Raw genomic sequence first — 20,163 nt, 5'->3', positions numbered from 1 at the left:
TTTTTTTAAACTTGTGCTTTTGGTGCATATTGCTTAGTGCAAGACCACAAAGATTTGCTCCTATGTTTTCTTTAAAGAGTTTTAGCTCTTAAATTTGGATCTATTATTCATTTTGAGTTAATTTTTATATATGGTGTGAGGTAGGTCCAACTTCATTCTTGTGCATGTGAACATCCAACACCATTTGTTGAAAAATGTTCTTTCCTCATGGAATTGTATTAGTATCCTGAGCTTCAGGATACTAAACAGGCAACCCTTGGCCTCTTCTGAACCCTGCAGATGTATTTTTTACCCAAGAAAATTTGGATTTCGAGACCCATTCTCTTGGATAACTATGTTGATGAGAAGTGAGCATATATAGACCTCATTTTGTAATGGAAGCCCAGTATAACGCCCGTGATTATGTTCTGTATATGACTACAAATAGTGTAAACCGTAGTCAGTTCCTGTTTTCCTACCACTTGTCAACTTGGAGCTGCTGCATTTTTCATTCCAAGATTGTGTTTTACATTGCTGTGATTGAAGTCCCTCTGCAGGGTACCTCTGGGTTCCTTCACAGTCAGTACCTGTGTGTTTCTTCAGAATGGTGTTGACATTTTCTGGAATGTCAACAGTCTGATTGCTGAAAATTGTTTCGTTCTTGGCAGTAGATGTGGCAAAGCTTCAGCTGTTATTGTTGAATTGTCTGTTTCTCACTTCAGTTCTGTCAGTTTATGCTTAATGTCCTTCGGGACTCTGTTAGGTGCTCTAGTTTTAATTTTGTTGTATGATATGAATTGCATTCTCAGTATATGAATACTGTTGATAACTAAATAAAACCATGTGTCTGTCTCATGTGCTGTGACCAATAAGTAGAATGTGTTTTGATATGACTTAGATGCTTAAAAGATTTTCAGTTCTATCGATAGTAAATTGTCATGTCTTGATTATATAAAGAAGCCCTTGTCTTTGAGAAGACCCTTGACTTCAGTGGGACTGTGGTTCATTGTAAGTGTCTGTGTGTATATGAGGCACAGTGAACTGCAGCTCTTTAAACATGGCTGAGATAAAGTACTTAAATAATCACTTTGTCAGTATATTTTTATTGAGCGTAAAGGGTAGATGATAGTGTAATATTTCTCGACTGTCCCTAGAAGAATTTGTGTCAGTAACTATTAACAGAATCTACCTAAGTCTTAAACTATATCTGGCTTGACAGGAAAAAGCAAATAGATAAATATCTATTACATTTTATGGATATTATTTTTCTATGCCTCCCTCCCTCCCTACACAGGTAGTTGGATCATGTAGTGGCACAATAACAGCTCACTGCAGCTTCGACCTTTATGGCTCAAGTGATACTACTGCCTCAGCCTCTTAACCTCTCTAGTAGGTAGGACTATAAATGCGCACCACCATGACTGCTAATTTTTGTGTTTTTTATACAGTCAGGGTTTCACCATATTGCCCAGGCTGGTCTTGATCTCCTGGACTCAAGCAGTCTGCCCTCTGGCCTGCCAAAATGCTGAGATTACAGTCCTGAACCACTATACCCAGCCAGTGAATATTATTTCCTTTTAATCTTCACAAATGACAATTTGAGATGGGAGGTGATGTTCTTACTTTACAAATGAGGAGACTGAAACCCAGACTCCAGAGATTTATTAATTTGGCTAAGGTCACTGATAAATTATCTTTTTGTTCTCTGTTATTCTTTTGACAAATATACCAGGCTTTGAAGATGCAGCCATTACCCAGTTAGACACTTGCCCTCATGAAGTGACTTGTCTGGTAGAGTCCTTTTACTGATACTTCTTTGAGCTAAATTTCATGTAGTAGTGACGTATATTTGTATAATTCTTTATGAAATATTTCTGCATTATCATCTACTTTTCTAATCCTTATTGCAGTCTTATGACCCAGATGGGTTAGATATTATTGATATTATCCCCATTTGAAAGTAGGTAAACTGATATAGGGTTATTAAAGTCATATAGTTAGTAAATGGCTGAACCAGTACACAAACCCAGATCATCTGGCTCCAGCAATCCTGCACTTTTTCTATTACACCACATTGTCTCATGATTTCTCATGAAACTATAAGCCTAGATCACCAAGAGTGATATCCTGGAAAGTAACCAGTCTAGTGGCACTTAGCAAAGGAGAGCTCAGCCAGGCAGGGTGTGTGGGAAAAGAATAAAATCCGGAGACCGAAAAGCTATATCTAGTGTGGGGAAATGGACTTATTGTTAAATAATGGTAGTGAGAAGAAATGCTTTGGAGAGGGACTAAAACATGAAGAATATTAAATGGACGTGGCCTTAGCAGCACGTAGACAGGCTTAGGACACAGCAGTTGCCGGGGCATTTTTTTTTTTTTTCTAGGACAAACACCTGAAACACAGTGAATTTAAGATGAAGATACCCAAACAACATCAGACTGTACAGAGCTACATGCTGCTGCAAATCAGGGTGTAATCTTAGAGGAGGGGATCACTTTGTTTTACATTGATTACTTTAGCTACTTTCATGCATATTCAGAGATGGCAATCTATAAAAACATTTGAGTGCTTTTTCTGTGTAAAAGCACTTTTAGGCATTGTGGGAGTGATTCAAGGTAAGTTTGACACCATCATTACCCGTAAGAAGTGCGTAATCTAGTAAGGAGATTTTGCTACATTCAAATATGCTTGTTCATCCAGAGTCTATTGTGTGCAGACCCTGTACCAAGTATTTTAGGAGGCAAGAGTATGTAAGTCAGAAATTGCTCCTAAGCCTTTGGCTTATACTCTCTGTTGCTTAGAGGGTATATGTTACCTCCTTCCCTTAAATCTAAGTAGTTACAAACCTTTTAAAGTTTGTAGGACTTGAAATTCTCTTGGCAAAACAGTAGTCAGTACTTCCACCTTGTGATTTGGCCACAAACAAAACCTGACAGCCTATGGGTCAGAGTATAGGTGTCATACTAGAAAATATTTGCATCATATTAACAGTCAAAGAATTAACGCCCAGGATGTGTAAAGACTGACAAGTCATTAAGGAAAAATGCAAACCTCATAACAGAAGAAAATGGACAAAGAATTTGAACAGGAGGTCATAGAATGGGAAATTCAAAAGGCTAAAACAGTAAAAATATATGGTCAATCTTACTGTTTATCAGGAAAATGATTCCATAATGAAATATTATTTCTGCTGACAAAAATAAAAGTAATAGCAAATTTAAGTAATAAGAAATCTTTGAGTACTTTCTGAACCATAGACAAAACAATCCACAGCAATCCTATGAGATAGGGACTATTATTATTATTACTGATTTGTTGATAAGGGACTTGAGGCACAAGAGTAGAATAACTTGTCCAAAGTCAGACATCTTGTGCTTGTTGAACTCCCATTTGGACTCAGGCAGGACTGTCTCTACAGCCTATACTCTTTTTTGTTGTTGCCTAGGCTGTACTTGAACTCCTGGGCTCAAACAATCCCCCCACCTCAGCCTCCTGAGTACCTGGGACTACCCGGCACAGTTTAGAGCCTGCACTCTTAATCACTAGAGCAATGTCCTTGTCTGGGTTGGCTATTATTATGCTGTGTACCCAGCCTCTAGAACAGTGTCTAACAGAAAGAAAACATTTAAATATTTGTTGAATGAATGGATAGGTAATTAATTTTTAAAATGAAAGCATATTAGGCACATCATTTTGGAGGGTAATTTGTCAGTATCAAAAAAGATACACATTAATGACTCAGTAATTCTTCATCTTAATATTTATCTTCAAATGCACACACACATGCATACATACACATGTATAAGGAGGTATGTACAAGGGTGTTAATGGGAACATTCTTGGTAATCGTGGAAAAATAGGGGAAAATGTAAATGCCTATTAGTGCTTTGTATAACTGATAAATAACAGGAAAACTATGATATGGTTATATTATAGAATTCTGTATGTAAAATTAATACAAAGTAGTTGTAATCCCAGCTTCTCGGGAGGCTGAGGCATAAGAATTGCTTGAACTTGGGAGGCAGAGGTTGCAGTGAACTTGAAATTGTGCCACTGCACTCCAGCCCGGGCGATGGAGCCAGACTCCATCTTAAAACAAATAAAGTAGTTTATCTGGAAAGATATCTAGGTTATATTATTGAGTGAGAAAAACAAGTTATAGAGCCTTTCCTTCCAAAATAGATTCTAGATGACAAAAGAGTGAAGCAAACAAAAGTAACCATGAAAATAGCATAGAAAATATGGGTGAATATGTTCATAATATTGGTATAAAAAGGCTTTTCCTAAGCATGATATGAAATGCAGAAGCCAAAAATAAAGATTGATGAATTTGACTACATAAAATGGAAGACCTTCATATCAAAAAAAGACTCACTCAAACATTAAACTGAGACTTAGATTTTAAACATGATACATATGAAGAATATTTGTAGGCAATTTGCAGAAAGGTCAATAAACATATGAAAGATATAAATAGATGTTTAGCTTTTATTCATAATGAAAAATACGAATTAGAAAATCAAGTTCCATTTACTACCTGTGAGATTGGTAGAAGATTGATTTTATTCAGTAATGATAAGAGCATGGAAAAAAATTTCTTGTATATACCCCTTTGAGGAAATAAACAACATGTTTGGTGGAAAACTTGGCAACATTTATTAAAATTTAAAATGTGCACTACCTCTCTCTCAAACTTTGCTTTAGAGATTATTGCACATTAAAGGGTAAAGATACAGGTACAGGGATATTCATTATATTGTTGGTATGCATAAAAGCATGGAAGCAATCTAAATGCTTATGGATAGGGATAAGAGCTAAATTGTAGTACTATACGTCTATTTAATGGAATGCTATTCAGCCGTTTACAACTATAGGAAGTTTAGATGTACACACATGACTTATTTAATACTGCACTGTGTAGTGCATCAGCATATAGCATTATGTTAATTATAATGCTATGCTAAATAGCATGTATGGATATACTATATAACAATAGACGTGTATATTTTTTAAGTCCATGGTAATAACCTGTTAACCTATACCTATCTCCCTGCTCTTCAGTGCTTACTGCCATCTGTAGAGGGAGTATTAATAAATTCAGACATACCATAGTGTTTATATGTTATTAAACCATATTTTTTTCTTTTCATTGTTCTCTTCCTCTTTTTCTTTGCAAAACAGTGAACACAACTTCTAGCTCATGGAAGCATTTTTACACTGCAAATATTTCTAAAGGGTGAAAAGAGGTAAAAGAGGAATGTTTACAAATATATACATACCTAGTGGTTAAGAATCTGGGACATGAAACCAGATTGCCTGTGTTACTGTGTGTGACCTTGTGCAAGCCATTTAAATTCTTTTGGCCTCCATTTCTTCATTATCCATTCAATAAATACTTGAGTGCTTACTCTATGCCAAATACTGTTCAGGGTGCCAGTAATACAACAAAAAGCATTAAAGAAAATCTCTGTTCTCTGATAGTATATATCTTGGAGGGCTTAATTCTACACCCACTGTTTAGGATTATTAAGAAGAGTAAAAGTTTAATGCCTAAAAAGCACTTGGAAGAGTGTCTGGTAAGTGGTCAATAAATATTATTATTCCCTTTCTTCTTTCCCACAAAGTAGACACAGAGTGTTTTTTACTTTTATTTTGGACAGAGTGTTAATGTATTAACTAGTCTATGAAAGTTTTTGATAAAGGCAATGGCATTAAAAGATATATGAAGCCTGTTGCAATATAGTCTTTTTTTTTTTCTCCTGAGACAGAGTCTCACTGTGTTGCCCAGGCTGGAGTGCAGTGGCTTACTCTCAACTCACTGCAATCTTTGCTTCCAGGGTTCAAGCAGTTCTCCTGCCTCAGCCTCCCAAGTAGCTGGGACTTAGAGGCGCACACCACCATGTCCTGCTAATTTTTGTATTTTTTGTTAGAGACTGGGTTTCACCATGTTGGCCAGGCTGGTCTCGAACTCCTGACCTCATGATCCACCTGCCTCAACCTCCCAAAGTGCTGGTATTACAGGCATGAGCCATTGTGCCTGGCCAGTGTAATCTCATTTGTCCACAATCTTGATCCTCCCATGGACTCTATGTCATTGAGTCCTAACTTGGTAGACTTGTACATTACTGGCCAGTAAATCTTAGAATATGCCATGTTACAAAAGCTCTCAACCATTGAGTGCTCTGCCACATATTTAGAGTGTGCTAACTGTTGAAATGTAAATTTTTACAGTGGTTCTTTTAAGGAGTCCTGATGGAAATGAAAGAGAAGTCGAGTGTAAAGATCAACACATTATAAAAATTGGTAAGTTGGCCGGGCTCACACCTGTGATCCCAGCACTTTGGGAGGCCAAGGCAGTAGATCACTTGAGGCCAGATGTTCGAGAACATCCTGGCCAACATGGTGAAACCCCGTCTCTACTAAAAACACAAAAATAGCCGGGCATGGTGGCGGGTGTCTACATTCCCAGCTACTCGGGAGACTGAGGCAGGAGAATTGCTTGAACCCAGGAGGCAGAGGTTGCAGTGAGCCAAGATCGTGTTGCTACACTCTAGCCTGGGTGACAGAGCAAGACCCCGTCTCAAAAAAAAAAATTGGTGAATTGGAGGTCATCATAAACATCAATAAGGCCTGGAAGGATTATTAATTGTGTAGCATTTAATAGGAGAAATTTTTTAGTGGTATTTATTAACTCATAAATTTATAAAATCTCAGCATCTGTTTACATGGATAAAGGATCAGAGGTTGGAAAGAACAGGATACTCTTGAAGAATAAGACGTCAGGATGTATGTAGAGAAGTAAGCAAAATAGAAAGTGGCAACCGTTTACACTGGAGAGGTAGGCAAGTGTTAAAATTATGTAGGACCTCATAAAATCTTAGTATGGAGTCTTGATATATTTAAGTATTATTTAATATCAAGATATCATATTTAATATTAAAGAATTGAAGAGTTTCAAGTAGAAGAATAGGTCTTTCAAAATATCAGTTTAACAGCTGAATGGAGAATGGATTAGAGGAGGAGGTGGCAGAAGTAGATATAAGAATATTGAAGATGTTTCAGTAATCCAGATGTGAGATAATAGTGACTTGGACCAAGGTAGTAGTTGTAGACCGAAAAGTAAATGGGTTTTCATTAAATGAGGACATGATCGAATGTTGATTGTGAGCATTATAGGGAGAGGGAGTGATAGAGAATGACTATAGCATGAACAACTGAGTAGACGATATAAAGAATAGAGAAGAAAACATTGATTAGTCTGAAAATAGATATACCAGGCCAGGCGCGGTGGCTCACGTTTCTAATCAGCACTTTGGGAGTCTGAGGCAGGTGGATCATGAGGTCAAGAGATCGAGACCATCCTGGTCAACAAGGTGAAACCCCATCTCTACTAAAAATACAAAAATTAGCTGGGCATGGTGGTGCGTGCCTGTAGTCCCAGCTACTCGGGAGGCTGAGGCAGGAGAATTGCTTGAACCCAGAAAGCGGAGGTTGCGGTGAGCCGAGATCATGCCATTGCACTCCAGTCTGGGTAACAACAGTGAAACTCCGTCTCAAAAAAAAAAAAGAAAATAGATGTACCTGTTGAGTTGAGATGTGTAAGGGACAGGGAGACATTAAGTAGGCACTTAGATCCCAGAAAAGAGGTTACTCTTTTAAATTGGAATTTCTTAACAGATGGTGTTTGAAGCAATGGGGGTAGATATAATTCTCTTGGAAAACACTATAAATTGAGAAAAGAAGAGGACTGAATACAGAACTCTGAGGAATTTTGCCATTTGAGATTCAGTAGAAGAGGAGGAGTCAGGGATGAAGGTGAGAGGTAGATGTCAACGAAATAGGAGAAAATGAGAATTTGTAGTATCACACAAGTCATAGAAGACTTTCATAAAGGAGGAGAATGTGATCTAATATAATTGAATGTTGCTAAGAGGTCAGATGAAATTAGGACCAAAAAGTGTTCATTGGTTTTAACAATATGGAAGTTATCAATGACTTGAAACAAGAATGGTGGGGAAGACAGAGAAGAGTGGGAACATAAGTAGAAGGTGGATAGGATGCATCAAAAGCAGACTTTCTTGAAAAAATATTCCTCTTGAATGTGAAGGGTTTACTGTTTGAAATTTGAGGTATAGTGGAACAAATGGAGAAGTATTTTGTATCAGATAGGTGAAGCTGTGAAGCTGTGGCCTTGGAATTTGAGTGAGAGGTGATGTTTAGAGAAATCTGAGTCGTTTGAATGGAGGTAACTTCAGGAGAAAAGGGAGCCAAACTGGAAGAGCACCTACAGGCAGAGATTTTCTTTGGGTTGTCGTTAAATAATGTAGTGCTTTTTTTTTTTTTTGAGAGACGGAGTCTCAGTCTGTCACCCAGACTGGAGTTCAGTGATGTTATCGCAGCTCACTACAACCTCTGCACCCTGAGTTCAGGTGATTCTTCTGCCTCAGCCTCCCAAGTAGCTGGGATTACAGGAGCCTGCCACCACACTCAGAAAATTTGGTATTTTTAGTAGAGATGTGGTTTCACCATGTTGGCCAAGTTGGTCTGGTCTTGAACTCCTTACCTGTGGTGATCCACCTGCCTTGGCCTCCCAAAGTGCTGGGATTACAGGTGTGAGCCACTGTGCCCAGCCTGTAGTGTTCTTTAATACAAGTAATTTGAGCATGGATTTGTTTCGTCTAATTGTTACCCTAAGGTTTGGCTGAGACAGTTCAGGTTATGTTCTTTTCAAATTTTCAAATTTGATGTGGTGAAAAGTTAGAAACAGTGCCCTAAATGCTCACAAAGACTTGTCAAGAGAGGAGCATACATGGTATCTAATTTTACAGCAAGTATTAAGCTATATGATTTTGTGAGCCTACCAATTTGGCTAGTTTTCCAGTTGGTACTTTGTAAGTGAAATGAAATATATCACTTGCATTGACTGGATTAGTAGTGACTCATAAAACTGCTTTATATATACTCTCTGTCTTTTTTAGTAGACTTTGTTTTTTAGAGCAACTTTAAGTTCACAGCAAAATTGAGAGGAAAGTAGAGATTTCCTGTGTATCTCCTCCCCTCACACATGTATAGCCTCTCCCCCATTGTCAATATCCTCAACAGTTGTTTCAGTTTAAGAACCTACATGGGCACATCATTATCACACAAAGATTATTGTTTTCATTGGGATTTACTGATTGGTGTTGTATATTTTATGGGTTTGGACAAATGTTTAATGTTGTCATTTACCATAGTGATATAATACAGAGTGGTTTCACCACCTTAAAAATCTCTGTGCTCTGCTGATTCATTCCTCTCCCATAGTCTTTGACAATCACGGATCTTTTTACTATTTCTATAGTTTTGACTTTTTCAGAATGTTGCATACTTTGAATCATACAGTATGTAGCCTTTTCATACTGGTTTCTTTCACATAGAAATATGCCTTTAAGGCTCTTCCATATCTTTTTGTGGCTTGATAGCTCATTTCTTTCTAGTGGAATCTATTGTATGGATGTACCACAATTTTTATTTACCCATTCACCTACTGAATGAAGGACATTTTAGTTGCTTCTAAGTTTGGCAATTATGAATAAAGCGGCTGTAAACATCTATGTGCAGGTTTTTGTGTAGACGTAAGTTTTCAGCTTCTTTGTGTAAATACTGAGGAGCACAATTGCTGGATTATAGAGTAAGAGTATATTTAGTTTTGTAAGAAACAGCCAAACTGTCTTACAAAATGGCTGTACCATTTTTCATCCTCACAACAGTGAATGAGAGTCCCTGTTGCACCCTCATCCTCTCCAGCATTTGGCATTGTCAGTGTTCTAGATTTTGGCCATTCTAATAGGTGTGTGGTGGAATCTCATAGTTGTTTCAACATGGTGAAACCCCATCTCTACTAAACATGTGTGTTTTATTTGTATTTTTCTGATAACATATAATGTAGAGTATCTTATCATGTGCCTGTTTGCCATTTGTATACCTTCTTTGGTGAAGTGTCTGTACAGGTCTTTGGCCTGTTTTTTAATCTGGTTGTTTGTTTTTTATTGTTGAGTTTTAAAAGTTCTTTGTATATTTTGGATAATAGACCTTTATCAGATATATCTTTTTCAAGTGCTTGTCTTTTCATCCTAACAATGTCATTTACAGAGCAGAATTTTTATTATTTATTTATTTATTTTTTTGAGATGGAGTCTCTGTCTGTCACCCAGGCTGGATGGAGTACAATAGCACAATCTTGGCTCACTGAAACCTCTGCCTCCCAGGTTCAAGCGATTGTCCTGCCTCAGCCTCCTGAGTAGCTGGGATTACAGGCATGTGCCACCATGCCTGGCTAATTTTTTGTATTTTTAGTAGAGCCAGGGTTTCACAGTGTTAGCCAGGATGGTCTCGATATCCTGACCTCATGATCTGCCCACCTTGGCCACTGAGATTACAGGCGTGAGCCACTGTGCTCAGCCTTTTTTTTATTTTTTAAAGACAGGCTCTCATTCTGTCACCCAGGCTGGAGTGCAGTGGTGTGATCACAGCTCACTGCAGCCTCAGCCTCCCAGGCTCAAACCATTCTTCCTCCTCAGCCTCCTGAGTAGCTGGGACTACAGGTGCACACCACACCTGGCTAATTTTTGTATTTTTTGTAGAGAAATGGTTTTGTCATGTTGCCCAGGCTGGTGTTGAACTCCTGAGCTCAAGCAATCCGCCCACTTCGACCTCCCAAAGTGCTGGGGATTACAGGTGTGAGCCACTGTGCCTGGCCACAGAATAGAAATTTTTAATTTTAGTAAAGTCCAGCTTATCAATTCTTTCTTTCATAGATCATGACTTTGGTATTTTATCTAAAAAGCCATTGCCAAATCAAGAGTCATCTAGAGTTTCTCCTGTTCTAGTAGTTTAGTAGTTTTGTGTTTTATGTTTAGTTTTCTGATTGATTTTGAGTTAACTCTTGTGAAAGATATGAGTCTGTGTCTAGATTTATTTTTATTTTTTAATTAATTAATTAATTAAAAAAAATAAAGACGTTGTTTCACCACGTTGGTCAGGCTGGTCTTGAACTCCCGACCTCAGGTGATCTGCCCATCTCGGCCTTCCAAACTGCTGGGATTACAGGCATGAGCCACTGCTCCCAATTTACACTGGCACCAGAATAAACAAAATACTTATTGTGTTTCTAATTTTAACTTCAACTTCTTCATTGGTGCTATAACACGAAAGTGATGCACTTTTATATATTAACCTTGTATCCTGTAGCCCTGCTGTAATCACTTATTAATTCCTGGAGTTTTTTTCGTCAATTATTTCAGATTTTCTACATAGATGGTTATGTCATATGTGAACAAAAATAGTTTTATTTCTTCCTTCCTAGTCTGTATACCTTTTCTTTTCTTTTCTTTATTGCATTAGCTGGGGACTTTAAGTATGATGTTAAAAAGCAGTGGTGAGAGGGAACATCCTTGTCTTGTTCCTGGTCTTAGTGGGAAAGCTTTGAGTTTCTCACAGTTAAGTAGGATGTTAGTTGCAGGTTTTTTTTTTTTTTCTTTTTCTTTTCCTTTTTTTGAGACAGAGTCTTGCTCTGTTGCCAGGTGCCAGGCTGGAGTGCAGTGACTTGATCTCGGCTCACTGCAACCTCCGCCTCCCAGGTTTAAGCAATCCTCCTGACTCAGCCACCAGAGTAGCTGGGACCACAGGTGCGCGCCACAATGCCCAGCTAATTTTTGTATTTTTTAGTAGAGACGGGGTTTCACCATGGTCTCGATCTCTTGACCTCGTGATTCGCCCGCCTTGGCCTCCCAAAGTGCTGGGATTACAGGCGTGAGCCGCCATGCCCGGCCTTTTTTTTTTCTTTTTAGACGGAGTCTTGCTCTTGTTGCTCAGGCTGGAGTACAGTGACTCCATCTTGGCTCACTGCAACCTCTGCCTCCTGGTTTCAAGTGATTCTTGTGCCTCAGCCTCTCAAGTAGCTGGGATTACGGGCATGTGCCACCACACCTGGCTAATTTTTGTATTTTTAATAGAGACAAGGTTTCACCATGTTGGTCAGGCTGGTCTTGAACTCCTGACCTCAGGTGATCCCCCTTGGCCTCCCAAAGTGCTGGGATTGTAGGCTTGAGCCACTGTGCCTGGCCAGCTATAGGTTTTTTACAGGTATTTTTAATCAAATTGAGGAAATCCCCCTCTATTCCTACCATACTGAGAGTTTTTGTTATGAATTGGTTGGAATTTGCCCTTAGTTTATTCTGCGTCTGTTGATACAATGTGATTTTTCTTGCTTAGCCTGTTAAATATGATGGATTACATTGATTTTCAAATTTTAAAAACCCTTCCTTCCTTCCTTCCTTCCTTCCTTCCTTCCTTCCTTCCTTCCTTCCTTCCTTCCTTCCTTCCTTCCTTCCTTCCCTCCCTCCCTCCCTCCCTCCCTCCCTCCCTCCTTCCCTCCCTCCTTCCCTCCCTCTCTCTCTCTGTCTCCTTCTTTCCTTCTTTCTCTTTCTTTCTTTTCTTTCTTTCGAGACAGAGTTGAGCTCTGTTGCCTAGGCTGGAGTGCAGTGGCACAATCTTGGCTCACTGCAACCTCTGCCCCTTGAGTTCAAGTGATTCTTGTGCCTCAGCCTCCCGAGTAACTGAGATTATAGGCATGTGCCACCATGCCCTAATTTTTTGTGTTTTCAGTAGAGGCAGGGTTTTGCTTTGTTAGCCAGGCCGGTCTCGAACTCCTGGCCTCAAGTGAACACCTTGGCCTCTCGAACACCTTGGCCTTCTACAATGCTGGGATTACAGGTTTGAGCCACCACACCTAGCCTGATTTTCAAATGTTGAACCAGCCTGTATACCTGAGATAAATCCTTTTTGGTTGTGGTCTGTAATTCTTATACATTGTCAGGTTTTTTTTTTTGAGACACAGTTTCACCGTGTCGCTCAGGCCCTTAGTAGCTGGGATTACAGGCATGTGCCAACACACCTGACTAATTTTTGTGTTATTAGTAGAGATGGGGTTTCACTCTGTTGGTTCCGCTGGTCTCAAACTCCTAAACTCAGGTGATCCGCTTGCCTCCTTGGCCTCCCAGAGTGCTGGGATTACAGGCATAAGCCATCGTACCTGGCCCATTGTCAGGTTTAATTTGCTAATATTTTATTGAGGATCTTTGCATTGATGTTCATGAGAAATATTGGTCTTTAGTTTTCTTTTCTTGTAATACCTTTGCCTGGTTTTGGTAATAGGGTAATGCTGGCCTCAGAATGAGTTGGGAAGTATTTCCTCTACTTCTCTATTCTAAAAGAGATTATTGTAGAGACTTGGTATAATTTCTTCTTTAAATTTTTGGCAGAATTGGTCAGTGAACTCATCTGGGCCTGGTGCTTTCTATTTTGGAAGGTTATTAACTAGTGATTAAATTTCTTTAATATAGTCCTATTCATAATGTCTGTTTATATTCTTGTGTAAGCTTTGGCAGATTGTGTCTTTTAAGGATTTGGTCCATTTCATGTAGTTATCAAATTTAGGGCCAAAGAGTTATAAATAGTATTCTTTATCTTTTTAATGTCCATGGGATCTGTAGTGACGTCCCCTCTTTTCCTTTTTTTTTTTTTTGAGATGGAGTTTTGCTCTTGTTATCCAGGGTGGAGTGCAGTGGCACGATCTCGGCTCACCGCAACCTCCGCCTCCGCCTCCGCCTCCGCCTCCTGGGTTCAGGCAATTCTCCTGCCTCAGCCTCCTGAGTAGCTGGGATTACAGGCACGCGCCACCATGCCCAGCTAATTTTTTGTATTTTCAGTAGAGACGGGGTTTCACCATGTTGACCAGGATGGTCTCGATCTCTTGACCTTGTGATCCACCTGCCTCGGCCTCCAAAAGTGCTGGGATTACAGGCATGAGCCACCGCGCCCGGCCCCCTCTTTCAATAGTATTTGTGTCCTCTCTTTTTCTAGTTAGCCTGGCTATAGGCTTTGATTTTATCAACCTTTTCAAATAACCAGCTTTTTCATTGATTTTTCTCCATTGATTTTCTGCTTCTGATTTCAACTTTGATTTTTATGATTTCTTCACTTAGTTTGTATTTATAGTGCTCTTATTTTTCTCATTTCCTAAGGTAGATGCTTAGGTAATTGATTTTAGATCTTTTTGAATACTTGGATTTAATGCTATGAATTTCTCTCTAAGTGCTGCGTTTGCTGTATTTTACAAATTTTGTCGTGTTTTCACTTTTATTTAGTTCAAAATATTTTAAAGTTTCTCTTGAGTATTCTTTTTAATCCATGTGTTATTTAGAAGTAATGTATTTTAACCTCCAAGTGCTTTGAGATTTTCCAGTTTTCTGTTATGGATATCCAGTTTGATTCCATTGTGTTGTGAGAGCAGACACTGTATGATTTCTGTTCTTTCTTTTAAACTTGTTTCAAATTTGTTAAGAAGTATTTTATGGCCCAGAATGTGGTCTGTCTTGGTGAATGTCTCATGTGTGCTTAAGAAATATGTGTGTCTTACTGTTGTTGGATGAAGTAGTCTATAAATGTCCATTTTATTTATGGTGCTTTGAGTTCAACTGATTTTCTGCCTGCTGGATCTCTTCATTTCTGATACATGGGTATCTAGTAGAGCCATAACAGTAGAGATTGTTATTTATCTATTTCTCCTTGCAGTTTTGTCAGTTTTTGTCTCATATATTTTGACATTCCATTGTTAGGCTTATACATGCTAAGGATTGTTATGTCTTTTTTGTTGTTGTTGAGTCAGAGTTTCGCTCTTGTTGCCCAGGCTGGAGTGCAGTGGCTCGATCTTGGCTCACTGCAACCTCTGCCTCCTGGGTTCAAGCGATTCTCCTGCCTCAGCCTCCTGAGTAGCTAGGATTACAGGCATGCACCACCACGTCCAGCTAATTTTATATTTTTAGTAGAGTCAGGGTTTATCCATGTTGGTGAGGCTGGTCTCTAACTCCTGATCTCAGGTGATGCGCTCACCTCAGCCTTTCAAAGTGTTGGGATTACAGGTATGAGCCACTGCGCCCAGCCCAAAGTGATTATTGATATGATCTCCTTCACTTTTGAAAGACGATTTTTATAGGGGTACAGATTTTTAGGTTGGTCTTTTTTTTCCCCCTCTTTCTTCTTGGCTTATATGGCTTCTTCACTCCTCTTTCTTCTTGTTTAGTTTTCTTAGGATGAATCAGTTGTAATTCTTAACCTTATTCCTCTGTAGGTATAGTGGTTTTTTTGTGTTGTTTTGTTGTTTTTGAGACAGGGCCTCACTCTCTTGCCCAGACTGGAGTGCAGAGGACCAATCTCAACTCACTGCAGCGTCTACCTCCCATGCTCAAGTGATTGTCCTGCATTAGCCTCCCAAGTAGCTGGGATTACAGGCCTGCACCACCCAGCTAATTTTTGTGTTTTTAATAGAGATTGGGTTTTATCATGTTGGCCAGGCTGGTCTTGAACTACTGACCTCAAGTGATCCACCCACCTTGGTCTCCCAAAGTGCTGGGATTACAGACGTGAGCCACCATACCCAGCCATAGTGTTTTTTTGTTTGTTTTTTTAAATATTTGGCTTCTTTCAAGATTATTTTTAATCTTTGCTTTTCTGTAGTTTAAATATACGTATAGGTTATTTTTTTTTTCCTGGCATTTATCATGCTTGGTGTTCTCTGAGCTTTCTGGATCTGGGGATTGGTACATGATACTAATTTGGGGGACATTTTCAGTCATTTTAGTTACAAATATTTCTTTTTTATCTCTCTTTTTCCCTTCTGGTATTCTTCTTACACGTTACATCCTTTGTAGTTTTTTCACAGTTCTTGAGTTTTCTGTTCTGTTTATTTTTTTTTTTCCTCTTTGCTTTTCACGTTTGGAGGTTTTTACTGAGATATTCTCAAACTTAGACATTCTTTCCTCAGTCATGTCCTGTTTCCTAAACAAGCCTATCAAAGGCATTCTTCATTTCTGTTATATTGTTTTTGATCTCTAGCATTTCTTTATGGTTCTTTCTTAGAATTTTTCTATACTTTCATTACCCATCTGTTCTTGCATGCTGTCTACTTTACCCATTATAGCCCTTAGCATATTAATTATAGTTGTTTTAAATTCCTGGTCTGATAATTCCAGCATCTTTGCTGTATCTGAGTCTAGTTTGATGTTTGCTCTATCTCCTCAAACTTTTTTTTTCTTTTAACCTTATATCTTTTAATCTTTTCTTGATAGCTGGACATAATATGTTGGGTAAGAGGAACTGCTGAAAATAGTCCTTTAGTAATGTGATAAGCAGTTGGGGGAAGGGGAGCATTCTATAGTTGTACGATTACACCTCAGTCTTTATTGTTTTGAGACAGAGTCTCACACTGTTGCCCAGGCTGGAGTGCAGTGGTGTGATCTCCGCTCACTGTAACCTCCCCTTCCTGGGTTCAAGCGATTCTCCTGCCTTTCTTGAGTAGCTGGGTTACAGGCATGCGCCACCATGCCTGGCTAATTTTTTTTTTGTGTTTTCTTTTTAGTAGAGATTTCGCTATGTTGACCAGGCTGGCTTTGAACTCCTGACCTCGTAATCCGCCTGCCTTGGCCTCCTAAAGTGTGGGATTACAGGTATGAGCCACTGTGCCCAGCCTAGGTCTCAGTCTTTTAGCAAGCCTCTGCACCTGGACTGTGAGCTTCACAAGTGCTTCTCGGTTTTTATCCCCTGTTTAGAGGGGACAGGATATCAAGAATGGACTGGAGTTGAGTGTTTCCTTTCCCCAGGTCAGTTAGGCTCTGATATAGCCCCAGCAGGTTAGGCTTTGGTCAAATAGTTTCTGCTGAGGGCAGACCATATTAAGAATAGAATGCTCTTAGGCTGAGATGGCACATGCCTGTAATCCCAGCATTTTGGGAGGCTGAGGTGGGCAGATCACTTGAGGTCAGGCATTCGAGACCAGCCTGGCCAAAATGGCAAAACCTCGTCTCTACTAAAAATATGTAAATTAGCTGGGTGCAGTGGCATGCACCTGTAATCCTAGCTACTCAAGAGGCTGAGGTGGGAGGATCACTTGAACCCAGGAGGTGAAGGTTGCAGTGAGCTGAGATCTTGCCACTGCACTCTAGCCTGGGCAACATAGTGAGACCCAGTCTCCAAAAAAAAAAAAAAAGAATAGACCATTCAGGCTTATTTCAACATAGAAGTCTCCAAAAAAAAAAAAAAAAGAATAGACCATTCAGGCTTATTTCAACATAGTTCCTTTTCTCCTCTCCCTGCCAGAAGAATGAGGTGATTTCCTCCTTGATCCTGTGAGATCTAGGTCAAGCTTCCCATTAAAGTGTGGGAGTCCCCTTGAAGTTTTTAACTCTCAGAGTTGTTCACACTAAGCCTCTAGTAATTTGTCAATTATAGTTTAAGCTTTTCTACCCGACCTCTGGTTCTCACAGAGGTTTCTGCTTGTGAGTTTCTGCTCAGGTAATTTGTGACTCTTTTTGTATTCACCTGTTTGTCTCTTTAAATTTGGGTCAGTGGTTTGTGCTGTGACTTTTTTTTTTTTTTTTGGAAGACAGGATCTCATTCTGTTGTTCAGGCTGGAGTGCAGTGGCATGATCTGGGTTCAAGCAGTCTTTCCACCTCTGTCCCCAAGTAGCTGGGACTATAGGCATGCGCTACCGCACTCAGCTAATTTTTGTAGTGATTGGGTTTCACAAAGTGGCCCAGGCTGGTCTTGACTCCTGAGCCCAAGCAGTCTGATCACCTTGGCCTCCCCAAGTGTTGGGACTACAAGGGTAAACCACCACACCTGGCCTTATTATTATTATTAAAGAGATGGGGTCTCACTCTGTTGCTGAGTCTGGAGTGCAGTGATAGCCTTGAACTCCTGGACTCAAGTGATCCTTCTCCCTCAGTCTTCTCAGTAGCTAGGTCTACAGGTGTGCACCATCATGCCTGGCTAATTAAAAACATTTTATTAAATAGAGACCCTATTAAATAGGGTCTTGCTATGTTGTCCAGGCTATTCTCAAACTCCTGGCCTCAAGCAGTCTTCCTACCCTAGCCTCCTAAAGCACTGGGTTACATGTGTGAACCCCTATGCCTGGCTACCTCACTTCTTTTATGTATCTAAGAAGAGTTGTTGTTTTTCAGTTTTTTTAAAATTTCTTGTTAGGACAGAATAGTGACTTCCAACCTTCTAAGTGCTGAACTAGAAACTGGTAGTCTATGTATACTCTTGTTATTACTTTTGGTTCACGTAATTTATGGTATACAAATTATATCTCCCTGTTAGTATGCCACCTAGAATGGTCTGAAACATAAGACCTATCCCTCTCTCCATGAATTTATCTCTTGTTTATTATCTACTTGTGGATCATAGAATATCTGAGTTTAGTGTCTGTTCTTTGAAATCTAGGTGTCCTATTTAAGTTGAAACTATGATTTTGATGCTGTTTGCCTCGATTTATATCATACTGTTGGGGTGTATTTGTTAAGATTATTGTTGCAGGTTAAGGCAATCCAGTGGCGTCAAGTTAGGAAAAAAAGAAGAGTTATAAGGATATGATAATATCTCACAGAATCCAAATGCAGCTATTGTAGCTGTATCTCTCAGGCACAGCATAGAAGGGTCTGTAATTCATTCAGCTTAGATCAGGAGTTCACACTAGGCTTAATAAACTGGTTAGGTGGGTAGGTTTTCCATGAACATGGCATTTTATTTCATGATATAAGTGCATGTGTGTGTATGGGGTGGTGGAAGACAATTCTATAATTTTGTTGGCAAAGATAATCCAAGAGATGTCTACTATCTCAAAATTGGAGATATGGACTTGGGCTAATATGGTATTAATTCATGTTTCAGTCATGGACAAACAATCTATATACTACTTTAGGTTCTCTAGAGAAACAGAACCAGGAGGAGATGGATGTTTTTCTTTTCTTTTCTTTTCTTTTCTTTTCTTTTTTCTTTTCTTTTCTTTTCTTTTCTTTTTCAGAGTCTTGACGCGTCACCTAGGCTGGTGTGACTCCATCTTGGGTCACTACAACCTCCACCTCCTGGGTTCAAGTGATTTTCATGCCTTATCCTCCCAAGTAGCTGGAACTACAGGTGCCTGCCACCATACCTGGCTAATTTTTGTAATTTTAGCAGAGATGGGATTTTGCCGTATTGGCCAGGCTCTTCTTGAACTCCTGACTGCAGGTGATCTGCCTGCCTTGGCATCCCAAAGTGTTGGGATTTATAGGCGTGAGCCACCACGCACGATCCAGAGATAGAGGTTTCTGGCTTGCAGGCAGCAAATCATGAGATGTCTCAGCCTCCATAATTTTGTGAGTCTGTTTCATATAATCTCATTATATATGTGTGTATACACACAGAGTATTACGTTTATGTATGTAGGTATGCATTTATATCACGGGGAGGGCAATCCAGTTTACTCAGTTCTGTTCAAATGCTAACCTTTTCGGAAACATTCTCCCAGACACACCCAGAAATAATATTTAATCAAATGTCTAGGCATTCCTTTTCCCAGCCAAGTTGACATGTAAAATTAACCATCACAGGGATGTTGTATAACTCAGTAGTTTCTGTTCCTGTGTTATGTATGTATAAATTTACGTAACCGTGAGTCTGATTACTCTAGACATGAGAATTAAACATGCTCTTCCTTTTAGTCTCAATTGCAAATCAGTTGCTGTTCTAGAGATTTCAATGACCATGTATATTTGATACATCTGTTGTCATGTTTTCCAATATTTGTTAAATTACTCTGCTTTTTGTTTAGTGTATACTAAATGAAAACAGTCACCTTGTTCTTTACAGCTCTTGACTGGGAATTTGATGTTTGTGAAAGATGCCAGATTGATATCCTGGAAATTGAAGCCCTGTGTGAATGTGGGGAAGCAACAATGTCAGCTTCCCAGGTTCTATTCTCTTAATGTATTTTGCTCTTGATCTGCAGGAATAAAGCTCTTTTCAAGCTTATTTCATTTCTTCTTTTCTGCCTCTGTGAGGAAGGGTGTTGATATTCAAAGGGTGTCTTTTTAGGATCAAATTTACTTAGCCTCTTCAGAAAGTTGAACATCAGGTTACTTTTTGTTCCTATTTTTCCGTTTCATTGTTCAGACTTGAGTTGATCACTTAAGACCAATGGCCCTAGTGGATTATTAATTGTATCAACAAACTAGTCCGCTGGTCGGTTTTATGGTTCAAATTGCATCTTTGCCTTTCTGTTCTAATTCTTTCACACAAATTGCTTTTTGATGAATAATAA

At 39.2% G+C, this 20,163-nt stretch overlaps 1 protein-coding gene across 3 annotated transcripts in view; it reads left to right on the top strand.

Moving 5' to 3' along the window:
- Positions 1-20,163, top strand: part of ZFYVE9 (zinc finger FYVE-type containing 9) — a 216,541-nt gene that overhangs the window by 50,323 nt on the left and 146,055 nt on the right. Inside the window, exon 2 of one of the 3 annotated variants that reach the window (XM_035251493.3) lies at positions 6,212-6,283. The exons of the other annotated variants lie outside the window; for them this stretch is intronic. The gene's annotated coding sequence lies outside the window, so the exon portion shown is untranslated. The remainder of the gene's footprint in view (positions 1-6,211; positions 6,284-20,163) is intronic. 3 annotated transcript variants of the gene reach the window in all.

Source organism: Callithrix jacchus, chromosome 7, assembly GCF_049354715.1.
Source record: "Callithrix jacchus isolate 240 chromosome 7, calJac240_pri, whole genome shotgun sequence".
In the NCBI taxonomy this organism is placed as follows: domain Eukaryota; kingdom Metazoa; phylum Chordata; class Mammalia; order Primates; family Cebidae; genus Callithrix; species Callithrix jacchus.
The sequence above is the reverse complement of the archived record's forward strand: the minus strand, read 5'-3'. Positions and strand labels throughout refer to the sequence as shown.